The 14,142-nt window shown below is 43.6% G+C and overlaps 1 protein-coding gene across 5 annotated transcripts in view; it reads right to left on the bottom strand.

The window, feature by feature from the left end:
* Positions 1-14,142, bottom strand: part of PAX5 (paired box 5) — a 224,138-nt gene that overhangs the window by 89,096 nt on the left and 120,900 nt on the right. The window lies entirely within an intron of this gene.

A 14,142-nucleotide genomic window follows, 5' to 3' on the forward strand; every position in this document is an offset into this window, starting at 1 on the left:
TGGTCAGTACAGTGGCCAGTGGGCTCAGCACACCAGCAGCCCAACCGTTGTCGAGTCTCTGGTAGGCATCACAACAAGGGAGCGTTTTGGGGAGGGACCTGTAGGCAGGTCACGAGGCAGCTTTGCGGATGTTTGCGGGGAACTCCACCCAAGCGGCAGAGGCAGTACGGGGAAAGCACGAAGGTGCTAGGCTAAACACTTAGTAAATGGGCCGACGGGAGGTGACAGCTCGGTACCGAATGAGAGAGAAGATCATCAGAATGCAACACGTGGGAGCCCCACCCCGTCCCCGATTTGCTGCTGGGCTTATAGTGAGCATGCTCACACGTACTGAGCATGCCCAGTAACATCTGCTGAAGCCACTGCCCTCACTCTGCACCCCCCAGTATCAGCAGGTACAGGACATCTCTGGCAACCTGTCATGAGGTCACCTAACCATACAACAGAGTGTCACCTCCTTTTCATGATACAAGTAAGCGTGCTGTGCAGACTGATATCCAGCTTGCAGCTGCATTTCAGGGCGCAGCAAAGCAAGGATCCATGAGATACAAACGCCAGCCAAGAGACTGGGTGTAACACTGGGAAAGCCTTGGTGAATTGTAGCAGGACTGGGTGTAACACTGGGAAAGCCTTGGTGAATTGTAGCTGAGAAAGACGCTCCGCCTGGTACTCACAAATGATGTACAGAGCCACCCCGCTGCTTCCCGGGCCTACTACGAAGCCTGGGTGGCAGGCGCTTTTCAGAAAAAAAACCACTGAATTAAAGAATATATTTGCAAAAAAAAAAAAAAAATCTCACTTCAGTACCAGTGAATCTGCATTGGCAGGGCTAACCGTAGTTACGAGCATCACCGCCAAGCAGGACTAACAGAATGGCAGCAGGCCTGATAATCTGTTCTCTTCGGAAAGAAAGATTTGGGGCAGGTAGAAAAATCTCTCTCTTCCCAACTAGTCTCGAGGCTAAGGCTCTGGACCGCACTCATGCTTCACCTGTGTGTTAATCTCTTGATGCCATGGTTCCCCTTCTGTAAAATTAACTCCTTTACGCTCTTTGTGCCAGGGACCATCTCTTACTATGTGTTTGCACGTTGCTTACACCTGGAGGCCGTGATCAGAGTTAGGCCACCTGGGGCTAGAGGAATACAAGCAATAATGGTAATAAACTGGACATAGGAATACCTGGGAGAGCCGCAGCTTAGATGCAACACTGCACACACGGGACAAATGCAGGCTTCACCGTCCATATGTCCGACAGAATTACCAAGAGCCAGCTGGGTCATTAAAACTACAGGATAGCGTGTGAACAATCTAGACCAGACTGAAGTCCCTCAGGAGTTCAAAAGTGGGGGGGGGAACAATCTCATTTTGCTAGTCTTACCCTACTCCTTGTGTCAAAGGCACATATGACCCACATAATAATCCTATTCAAGCACCTCTCAGTCTTTAACATTTAGCCTGAAAACACAGTGCGAAGTGGTGGTGGGGGGGTGTATTCTTCTTCTTGTACAGATGAGGAACCAAGGCACAGAGCAGCTAAGTGACTTGCCCAAGGTCACCAGGTCAGTCTGTAGCAGAGCTAGGAAATCAGCCCGTGTCTGAGTTCCAGGCTAGCATTTGAACCACTGAATTATGCTTCCTCTGATATGGCCACCAATTCCAGTGCTTGTTAAATACCAATAGCAATGCTAATATTAACAGACAAGATTGGGCCCAGGCATGTGTGGAGTTAGGTACCTAAACCCGAGAGTGAATACACAAGTGGCGGGACCTTTTCTCCTCTTGCCCACCTGTGCAGGATTTGGATACTGTGCTACTCCTTCTGTTCCCCCAGCGATCTCATGTATTTTGGTATCAGCAGATCAGCACATCTGACTGTGACACATGCCATGAGCTGGGGAAGTGATTTTGCCCTAGTGCTGCGGAGGTCACTGATTGGGTTTTGAAGTAGAATGCGAGTTTGAGAAAGCTGAATATCTACTGGAGATGGAAGCGAAGGACTTACGGAGCTCCGGAGTGTGTTATCCACAGGGTTGTAGGCAATATGGGTGTGTCTACGCTGCAATTAAACATCGGCAGCGAGCCCAAGTCAGCTGACGCAGGCCAGCCATGGGTGTTTAATTGATGGGTAAACATAGACATGTATGTTCCACCGTCTTGGGGTTTCTCCTCAACCTCTGACTTCGTGGTTTTTCGTGGATGTGCCCTGTCGTAACACAAGTGTCACTAAACATAGTGTTTGTTAGCTAATTTCCCAGTTTTCTATATAGCTTTGGTGCCCCTTGGTGCCTGGTTCCTGAAAGCCGGGGAGAAAGGGAGCTGCACCTGCCTGGAATCAGAGAGGGAAACGAACTGCTGAAGCTGTTCCTGACTACATTGACTCTCGTGGAGAGCGTGAGAGGCTGTGACATGCCTCCATAAAATCTCATCTAACCTTTCATCCCCATGTAAACATTACTGAAAGTACGTCTAGCAGGAGCAGCCCTCCCAGTGCACCAGAGATGACATAACCTGTCAGCTGGAGGGAACCTCCACAAAGGAGTCTCACTTCCCAAAACATCACAGCCTCTCGTGGCCCTGTAAAAATCAAACCTACCCACTAGCAGCCCAGCAGCAGGTCTGTCTACTGCTCTCCCGTTCCTGCCAGATTGAAGCCAACCTCCCGACCTTCTAGTGTGCCAGCGAGACACACCAGTAAGTGTGACAGCCACCATGGTAGCCCACACCAGGGACCGAGCCAGTGACCTGCAGAGCTAAAAGCAGGAGTCTTTACAGCTTGGGCTGCAGAGCCAAGCTCTCAAGAAGAGAGTTGTCAGTGACTGACATTTCTACGCCGTGGGCACAGAGGGGCCCATATAACTGCCCTACTCACCAAGTCTGACAAAGTCTCACTCAATATCTGACTAAAGAGCAAATAAGAGGAGTGCGCTTCCCTGGCACAATGGAGCACTCTCCAGCAATCATAGAATCATAGAATCTCAGGGTTGGAAGGGACCTCAGGAGGTCATCTAGTCCAACCCCCTGCTCAAAGCAGGACCAAACCCAATGGTAAAGGAGACAGGGATTTTTCAGGGGCTTCATCCCAGCAGGGGCGGCTCTAGGAATTCCGCCGCCCCAAGCACAACAGCACGCCGGGGGGGGGGCGCGCTGGCGGTCACCGGTCCCGCGGCTCCGGGGGACCTCTTGCAGACGTGCCTGCGGGGGGTCCGCTGGTCCCGCGGCTCCGATGGAGCATCCGCAGTCATGCCTGCGGGAGGTCCACTGGAGCCGCCTGCCGCCCCCGCAGCGGCATGCCACCCCAAGCGTGCGCTTGGCGCACTGGGGTCTGGAGCTGGCCTTGCATCCCAGACTGTGGAACAAACTCCCCCAGGATCCAAGAACTATTTTCTCATCAGGTGCAAGGCAAACTTTTTCCTGCCAGCACTGACGTAAACACATTACACAGTATACATTTTAAAAAATCCATGTGCCATTCCAGAAACCAGGAAGATGAAGAAAGAAAGAAACACATGACTGATACCTCTTAAATTGCTTAATGCCATAATGTAAGGTGCCCCGATACCATGATGTTGGGCACAAAATAAGAACCTGAACAAAACAGAAAAAGTATACTCTCTCTATTGATGGTGAGTGCAAGTTACTCTGAATGGACATTTATGCAATAGCATAAATATGGGAAAGTTTATTCCTAACCCAAGGTTGGTAGCAGTTTGTCGTAGATCCTGAAGCTTCAGAGTTTCTATTCCATACACATTTTTATCCTACCTAATGTAACTTATTATTCAGATAAATTAATCCTATTTTTAAAAAACTGCTAAATTCTTTGCCTCAAAGACATCTTGTGGCGGTGAGTTCCACATGTTAATTGTACATTGAGTAAAAAAAAGGGGGGGGGTCATTTTAGTTCACGTCCTTGGGTGAACCTCATTTTAGTATAATGACAGGTCTGCCCGAGGACCTATCACCATACCTTATCTGCAGTTCTACCGTGTCAAGGCTTACTACCAGCCCTAATCCTTTTAGTATCTCCTGCTAAGGAAGCCTGTGTCATAATTTTCATTGCTCTTCCCTAGACCTTTCCTTTTTCTGACACAGCCTTATGAAGATGGTGCGATTAGAACGGAATACAGTATCTGAGGTGCGGATGCGCCCTCAGTGCACAAATGGAATTACCACATTGTTAGTATTATTCTCCATCCCTAACATTTTGTTTGCAGTTTGACCAACGCTTCACATTGAGCAGATGTGGACAGTTCAGTGTAAACAATAAAGCCTAGGCCTTTCTCCTCAATGTAGTTAATTTAGAACCTATGCGCATGTATGAGCTGTTCAAATGGTGTCTTCCAGCTTGGACATGTCTATGCTTAATTTCATCTGCTGTCCTGTTGCCCATCCTCCGTAGCTGGGTTAGGTCCTTCTGGAACTCCTTCCAGTCTTGATTAATTAAATAATGTGGCATTATTCACAGATTTTTCCTCCTCACAGCTCACCCCTTTTTCCAGATCACCCATCCTAGGAAGGCTCTTTGAGGTACTGAGCTACTAACCATCCTCTATGAAAAGGATTTAGGGGAAGGACGGTGCAGTGGTAGGGCTGGAGTTGGAAGAGACAAAGTCCTGTTTTGCCAGATAGGTATTGAGTGAGCCCAGGGCAAGTCATGTAGGGCCAGATTTTTAAAGGGATTTAGGCACCTGAAGATCACCTAGGCACTTAACTCATTGATTTCAATTTGAGGTAGGCACTTAGCACCTAAATACCTTTGAAAATCTGGCCCTTAACCCCTCTGTGCTACTATCCCCTCTGTACAAGGGGATCAAAGCACTGCCCTACCTCACAGGGGTGTTGTGAGGATAAAGGCATTAAAGACTGAGATGCTCCAACATTATGACAATTGGAGCCATATAAGGTTCTAATGCATCATTCTGCCTACTTAGAAGTTTCATGTCAGTTGAATCTCTAGAACTTTCAGATGTATTGTTAGTCATGCTCCTCAAAAGAACAATTCAGATAATAGCAGCAAAGAGTCTTGTGGCACCTTATAGACTAACAGACATTTGGGAGCATGAGCTTTCGTGGGTGAATAAGACTCTTTGCTGCTTTTACAGATCCAGACTAACACGGCTACCCCTCTGATGAATTCAGATAATGTCTCTATTAACTGGAGTTTTTTCCCTTTTGGTTATTTTTATTTGCAGTCTGGAAGTCTAAGACAAACTTACATTATATCTCTGGAATCATAAAATGCCATTTGGGAGAAGATTTGACTACACTGTGTTGAAGTAACAACAGAGCAGTCCAGTAGAACATCATTGGGGATCTGGAGTGCTGAAGTCTAATCAAGGATCTGCCGCTGGTCGTCTGTGTCTGACTTTGGGTAAATCTCTCAGGCCTCCAAATAGTCAAAAATATCCACTAATTTTGGGTGCCCCAGTTGAGACACCTCAGGTGGATCCTGGACCCATCAAAGTATTTGCATGGATTTCAGTTGGGCCAGGATTTCACTATTTATGCCTGATCTCCAACTGAAGTCAATGGAGATAAGCATGAAAAGCAAGCCCTACGTTTCTCAAGATAATGAGCAAAGATGCTACATAAATGCAAATTATTAATATGGATACTTTACACTGAGACATTTTTACCACTGTTTAAATCAATGATAAAACTCCCAATAGGATCAGGATGTATGTGTTGAAAAGAACCAGAACCAGTTAGTTCTTCAACACAGTCTTACGCAGTGTGCGGGCCAGGGTGATAATATCTGTCCCTTCTCAGACACACTAGTTCTTTTTGAATGGAAGGACAAAAATTCACAAAAAAATGGAAAAAGTCAACCATGTTTCAGCTAAACTCTGGGCCATCATTAAAAAATGACACGTTTTTGAGACCGGCTGCCTTTCCAAGGGAGCTGATGGGAGTTTTTTCACAACATGACAGGCCCTATTCAGAGGGACAAACAGGTTACTGAAAAAGGCATCTGCACATTTATCTGTTAAGTATAGAGAGTGAGCTGTAAATCTGGCATTTTGTTGTTCTTGGAGCAGGCATCTCCTATCACCAATTTGCGCTGCAACATTATCAGGTGATAATGTTCAGGCACTACTCACAATTTCCATATAGAAATAGTTATAGCAAGGCTTGTTGCTATTACTATTAGAGCTGGTCAAAAAATGTTTGTCAAAACTCTTCTGATAACATCAATAGTCAGACTTCCAATGATGTGCCCTGATTTGTTCCACTTGTTCGAAATGCTTTTAACAATCCAAGCTACCGTCAATACTGTTTTGGCTACACTGAAATGCTTTGCAAAACCTTATTGAGATATGTGAAATTTTGTTTAGAAAAAAATTGGAGAAAAACAAATTTTCAAATGTCCCATTTTGACATTTTTTGGAATGAAAAGTTTCAATTTTTCATTTTGAAACAACTTTTTATTTTGAAATTTAATTTACTTTATAAATAAAAAATGGTCAAAATCAAGATGAAATGTTTTGAATTTATGAAAATGAAATGTTTCAATTGACCCAAAATAAAAATTTGTTTGGAATTTTAGTTTCAGAAAAAATGTTGACGTTTCAGACTTTGTCCCAATTGAGGATGATTTTTTTTATGATTTTCAAAACCTTGGCATTTTTCAGGGGATAGAAAATCCGTTTTCGAACCCCCTCTAATTATTAGTACAGAAGGGACTACAGACAAATAGCAAGCAATTCCCTACCCCACAGATCTTGCACTCTTAGACAAGACACACAAAGCAAGTGTTAGCCCAATTTTCAGACTGGGAATGAAGGCACACCAGGCCTGTTCAAGGTCACACCAGAAGCTGGTGGCAGAGCTGGGACCTGAAGCCAGATTTTATGAGGCACAGCGAGTACCTTAACCACATGACCATCCTTCCTCTCTAAATGCTTTCAAAAATTTAAGCGTCTGTAAATGTTCTTTATGGGCTAAATCTTGGTTGCAAATGAAGTCAATGGCAACACTTCATTGTTCTCTATGAGACCAGGGTTTGACCTGAAATTAACAACTATGAAAAAATGACCTTCAGAACCAACTAGATAAAAATATTTAACAATTCTTTAAATAAAAGCATACAAGTAAAACCAATGGGTATTTTCCTCAGTGATCAGATATTGCAGGTTCCACAATAATTTTCCCAGCACTATTAGGTCTGTTCCATTTTTGCACTTGACATTTATGAAATTAGGACCCCGTGCCTACATTTTTTGCACACCTAATCCACGCATTGACTTCACTGGGAATTTGAGTGTGAAAGGATGGCTGAAAAGTCCTTTTTTTCTAGTATTATTCAAAAATAAATGTGAGTTTTTAATTTATTTTATTTTAGTATTTTTATTTTCACGTTATATTTTCAATTTGACATGAAAAGTAATGTAGCTGTCTCAGATCATCATCAAAAAAGGGGTCATAAAAGGCAGGTCAGATAAGGTGCTCTACCTAAAAGATAAATAGCCCTTTCTTAGCTACCTTGGCATCAATCCCAGAGGCTATATAAGTGTTGAAGAGAGCTGCACTCTATCAGTTGGTTAAACTTTTTCTGTTTTCAGCATGACCAGAATAAAGAAAAGGTAAAACTTACCAAAAAAAAAAAAAGGGCAGTGATTCTGTTATGATATGAGGGAAGCCTGTCTGCAGAGTCATTCAAGCCAGAAGAAAGCAAGGCAGTATTTACTCTAGCAACCCTATGTAAGAGTTTATTCCATGACAATTGCATACCCTATTTCATGTCAATTACTTATTTGGTCTAGTTAGGTATTTATACTTCATCCAGCACCGAATACCTCATCTCCTTATAAACATGAGACATTTATATTTCTCTGATTTATATTTAAAATATATATATTTAAAACCAATAATTATGAATGAGCCAGATTCTAAGATCATGGAAATATCAATGACAGACAAATGGGAGAAAAGGTGGGTTTACTTAAAGATCTCTTATGCATTTCCCTTTCCTCCTAACACACATTCCCAGAAGATGTTTTGTGATAGTAACTGTGATAGGAGCCTTTTGAGATCCTAACTCAGAGGCGTTTTTATTCCTAGGGGCATATTATCTTCTGGTAGGAGGTTAGAAAAGGAAGATTTTAAAAGCTTCAAGGGGAAAACCCCCAACTGGGAAATTTTATTTCATCCTTTAGGATTTCTAAGGCATGGCCAATCACATAGACATCAACAGCAGATGGAACTAGTAAAACAACGGATACCAAGGTGACCTCATCTGTATACTCTACATTCCAGCACTTACAGTGCTTGTCAGGTGTACACACTCCTAGCTCCATGGATTTCAATGGAGCTATGGCCATTTACATCCGCAGCAGATCTGTCCCCAGGTATCATTTTTGGATAATTACCATAGTGGAGGGGGGTAAAGCACACCATGTACCTTCCCCTCTCCCTCTCAGGAAACGTGGCTAGAATAAATCCTCTTTGGATCAAGAACTTCTCAGATCACACAAGACACTGAGTGATTTATGTCCTAAAGGAACAAACAAGAATATACTAATATTTAGCATGTATCCCAGAATGGTGCTTCTATTAGTACATTCTTTACAATATTTTATTTGGTTACTTAGGGTGAGGTTTTCAAAAACCACTCAATAGTGGCCTAACTTTGCTCCCTTTAAAGTCAATAGGAGTCGGACCGGTTAGCTCAGGTTTGACACCCTTGTGCACTCATCCTGGGCTCCGGGAGCTTTACAACTCTTCAAACACAACGATAGATTACCGTTCCAAACACCACAAAAGCTAGCTCTGATCATAAAAATACCCATCAACTAGACCAGTGCATCACTCAAGCATCAGCCTATCCAGAGGCTTGAGGAAAAAGCCTAACTTTACAGCATGCCTAGAAAGTTAACCACGGTTAAGGCCCAGGACTGGGTTGCAGGAGACCTGTGTTTGATTCCTGGTTCTGCCACAGACTCCCTGTAGATCTTAGGAAAGTTGCCTATGTAGGGGAGACCTAGTCTAATCTGTAATGATTTAAAAATGCAAGTGGCATGAGATCAGCCTGGGGGTTGTTTTTGGCATCCTTGTCCATTTTAAGCACTTTCCATCAGGTTCGATGTTTGGAAAGCTCTCCAGGCCTGCTACCTGCCTACCATATTGCTCGCAGCATTAGAAATGATAAACAAGCATTGAAATGCAACAAAAGCTTTGGCAAACCACTGGCACATAAACAGCAGCCACTGCCTGTCAGGATGAACAAGACATGAAGTAGGCTAGAGATTAATGAGACAAAGCTACCGAATAAATTGAGGCATTGCTGGAGGAACAAAACAGTCTGGCGAGGGATCAGGTAACGACAGTCTTTCGTCATGGCTCCCAGGATAAATACAGGTCCTTTGTATTACATGTGTTTCCTTTCATTTTGCCACGTTCACTTCATATTAATATAAACCTGGCAACGTATATGGCATATCAATTGTGAGAAATATGTATGTTATTTGTATTAGCTTTGTACGCTTGGCTCTGTGGAGAAATAGCTACTTGGTATAATATACTATACTAAGAGTATCAGATACATCTACATAAAGAAACACAGAGTTGAGTAGTGTACTCAACTGGAGTAGTGTTCTTAGCCAGGTGCATTTTCCTTGCATTCTCTACATTCAATGTAGACCAAAGCCCTGAATGAATTAGGTTTGGTGGCCCAAGTCCCTCACTACAAGCCCACAGCAGATCATTTAACGTGACTGCCATTCAGTGATTCCCTCCTCCCCTGCCCTTTGTGTGCTGTCATCAGGATTTTCAAGGGGACTGTGCTCCTCGCTTTGTTCTTTTTGCTCTCTCCCTTGCCATCAGGAAGGTGGACACATGGAGCTTTGTGGGGACGCTCCCTTCTAAGCGGACGACACCATTCGGACCACTCGGAGGATTCTAGCATAGGATTCTCTTCTGCCTCGCTCCTCCTGCAGTTGGATACACCCGCGCAAAGTGCATATACAATGCTCCCATTCTGATCGGGTAGAATTTTTTTCCGACTCTGCACAGGGGTCAGTGACTACACAGGTTATCAGGCCAAAAGCAGCCAGTGTTCCAGTACCGCTATTATGCTACATAGAGAGAAAACCTAAGTTCAACGTTTCTAGCACTACCTTTTGCCGCAACCTGGAAGGGAAGCTAAGGAAGGGTTCGTTGGTCCTGAATGTTCTGGGGAGGTAAATGACAAGGTTCCTCTGTTCTGCTGAGAAAACAAAACCGTAATCTGCCTTGGATGCTTTGCTTTAAGTGTCCTCTTTTAACTGAATGATAGAGTTTGTGTCTGCTCCCACTAAAATGAAATGTTCTTATTTGACTCCTTTGCTAGGCCAGTCGACAGTTGAATCCAGTCACTTCTGGGCACTGCTAATGCAAACTGACTCTCCAACCAGCTGCAGTCAGGACTGCCTGTGGATTTGTCAATCTGTCCTCTATGCTGTATTGGAGAGCCGAGAGGAGGTGTCAATTTCAGCGCCACTTTGTCCTCTCAAAGTGATAGCGACCAAGCTGAAGTCAGCAAGCTGGAGCGGAGAAAATGCATCTGCAGGTAATTAGTAACAATCAAAAGCTGCTCTGAAACTGCTGACTACAGCAGTAATGGGCTAGGCACATGTCATTGGCTTGCAAATGGAGAGTGTGCTTATGAACCATGGCAGCAAGCAGTAAGAGAGGGAATTTTTTTAACTTAATATTTAATGTGGCATAAAAACGATGGAGAGAAATCAGGTGGTTCGCTAATCAGATGGTTAGCCAGCGGTCCATAACACAAGGGAGTCTGTGGATGAAACAACGCTGAGAACGGTCATCAACAATTCCTTTCGCCATAACTTAGGCCTATTTTTAAAGGCATGTGCTGGTATGAATGCCAATGTTTAAGCAGTGCTTTTTATTCAAATGATATCACTGCCAATTTGATCTACCAGTCTGCTCGGAAACGTGAACCTCACACTGCACATCAACAATTACACAGAGGATCTTTCACATCTCATTTCTCAGTGTTGCTTTGCTGTCCAAAACATGGTCTTGGAATAAGAACAATGAAAAACTGTGATCATAATTCACTTATCCCCTTAGTTCTCAGCCTATTTTCCATTAAACCGCTTTATGAGATGGCTTAAAGGCTCACAATATGAACTAGACGTCGGTCAGTTTGCAAATAGAAGCCCAGCAATGGCCCCGGACTTTTTCATAAAAACTGCTGAAGCTTGAACTGCAGATCTCAGCCTATCAAAAGAACCAGATTAGTTTTCTTGGCCAGAATAAAACCTATTTCTCAAACTCTCATGAGTATATATTTCAAGATCTTCATCCTGGAATATGGGGCTTTTTAAGCACCCTGCACATTAATAGCCTTCTGTATGCTGAAACATGGGCCACTCGGTATTCATTGGTCTGCTTCACACAAAACAGAAAGATTCCCTATAAAAATGATGATTTGAATCAAAGATTTCTGCTGGAGTTTACAATTCACTTGTCAGTTTTTTAAATATAAACCTGCCCTTGGGTCTCCCAACAACCAAGTTATTATAACAAGCATGTTTATTATATAGTAACATATGTTGGAACACCATCTAAAAGCAGCAAAGACCAGACTTCAAAAGTACAGTGGTTTGAAACACTTAAACACCAAGGTTTTTGATGACCTTTATCTAAACTACCTTAAAATCTTAGGTCTGCAAAACCGAGCTGGAAGTCTTCGAAGGCCAAGCCTTCTTGTAAGATTTTCAGTACTGTAGGACCTTGCTTTCGGTTAGGCAGGAAACACCACAAGACAGATTCTCTCCTTATTTCACCCAGAACCAGAAAGTTTTTGCATGCTTCTGCACTATCAAGAATTAAAAGTTAGCCAGACGTCTTTGAACCTCAGGAGAGGCTGGAATTCAGCTTGGTTCTTACTTAATCTGAACCAATATTATTATTATTGATTGTCCAAAGAATGGTGGTTTGTGATTCAGGTACTAGTCTGGGACTCATGTGATCTGGGTTTAATTCCTAGTTGTGCTAGAGACTTCTTCCTCAATGAGTCAGTTCCCCATCTATAACATAGGGGTGATAATACTGTCTCCCTCCCAGCTTTTGTCTGTCGTGTCTATTTATATTGTAAAGTGTTGGGACTGTCTTTTTCTATATGTATGTACAGCACTTATCACAGCGGGCCCTGATCTTGTCTGAGACTTCATGATACACCATAATACACACAGTGATATTACCAAAAAAATGAAATATTTTAGCCATATGGATTTTTCGGATAAATCAAAAGTACCAAAAAAAAGACTGCACGTATTAGTGGAACTCTAATGTGAATACCATTATAAACCCAAACATTAGACAATAAACTCCAGTGTGATAAGAATTATATACCTCACCCTTCCTGAAACACCCGTGTTGTTATGGTTCTCTCTCACGTCTAAGATCAGTGACAGAATTTTTCTAGGCTTCGTAAAAATAAAACCAACAGATCGATTCAACTTCTTAAAATTACTTATAACTTTGCATAAGAACTCACATTTAGTTCTAGCTTAAAACAAAACAAGTAGCGGCTTTTCTAGAGTCCCCAGACCCTATTTTAGTAAATATCGCTGACTAGTCCATCACAGGTAAATAAATAAGCCCATAAAAAGAATGGCCAGGTAATCACTATAGGATTGTGGGGAGGAAATGGTTGCTTCTGTGCATTGCAGGTCTGGTCATTCTGGGTGCACTGCAGGTCTGGGGACTCATTCCTTACTTGGGCAAACTCTCCTTGGAGTAAATAGGAGTTTTGCCTGAGTAAGAATTACACGACTGCAGTTTCTCAGGGGAGGCAGCCCTATGAATAGGGCTTATACTAGGGCATACAGAGAACACTCTCTGGGAAAGGTTTGCTTTACAATCCCCCCATTACACAAAAGGCCTAGGTGGGAATAGGAAGGAGTGCTGCTTCTGAGAGGCAGGGACACAGGAACTGTCCTGCCAGAGCAGACAAGGGGTCCATCCAATCCAGTATCCTGTCTCCAACAGTGGCCAGTACAGGCTGCTTCAGGGCAAGGTGCAAGTATAATGTGCCATAATCGACAACTACAGAATAATTTACGTAAGTTTCTTCCCAGCCCCAGGCAGCTGGTGGTTGGTTTATGCCCTGACCCAGAAGGCCTATATCCCAGTTATTTTTTATCCTATCTGGTGGGTGATCTGATTACCCATATAAGAAGCTGCTCTTTTAGGGGAGTCTGAGGCAGAGCCCATTCAAGTACATGGGAGTCTTTCCATTGACTTTAGCAGTTTGGATGAAATCCTTGGACCCTTCTAAATTCTTAGTGTCTGGGGTCTTGTTGCAGTAAGAACGAGGAGTACTTGTGGCACCTTAGAGCCTAACAAATTTATTTAACAAATACATTTTGTCAGTCTCTAAGGGCTGGTCTACACTATGGGGGGAAATCGATCTAAGATACGCAACTTCAGCTACGTGAATAACGTAGCTGAAGTCGAAGTATCTTAGATCGAATTACCTACCGTCCTCACGGCGCGGGATCGATGTCCGCGGCTCCCCATGTCGACTCCGCTACCGCCGTTCGAGTTGGTGGAGTTCCGGAGTCGACAGGAGCTCATTCGGGGATCGATATATCGCGTCTAGGTGAGACGCGATATATCGATCCCCGAGAAATCGATTGCTACCCGCCGATAAGGCGAGTAGTGAAGACGTAGCCTAAGGTGCCACAAGTACCCCTCGTTCTTTCTGCTGATACAGACTAACACGGCTACCACTCTGATACTCTGAAACTTGTTGCAATAGGTTCTACAAGTTAATTGTGAGGGGTGGAGAATGTATCTCCTTTTGTTAATTTTTGCCTAGCAAGCTGGGGTGTAAATCTACACTGCCTTAGCATGCCGGGCATAGGGTGACCAGATGTCCCAATTTTATAGGGACAGTCCGATTTTTGGGTCTTTTTCTTATATAGGCTCCTATTACCCCCCCACACTCCCTGTCCCAATTTTTCACATTTGCTGTTTGGTCACCCTAGCTGGGCACTAACTGTTCCATATGGACTCGGTTACAGCGGCACACTACAGGTTCCTCTGTTTGAAACAGGGGTAGGCCAATGAGCACTAGGGAACTTTTGGGGCATGGTATGCTAGTGCGCTGTAGATTAACACCAGTGGTGA

Source organism: Mauremys reevesii, linkage group 6 (genome assembly GCF_016161935.1).
Source record: "Mauremys reevesii isolate NIE-2019 linkage group 6, ASM1616193v1, whole genome shotgun sequence".
NCBI lineage: Eukaryota > Metazoa > Chordata > Testudines > Geoemydidae > Mauremys > Mauremys reevesii.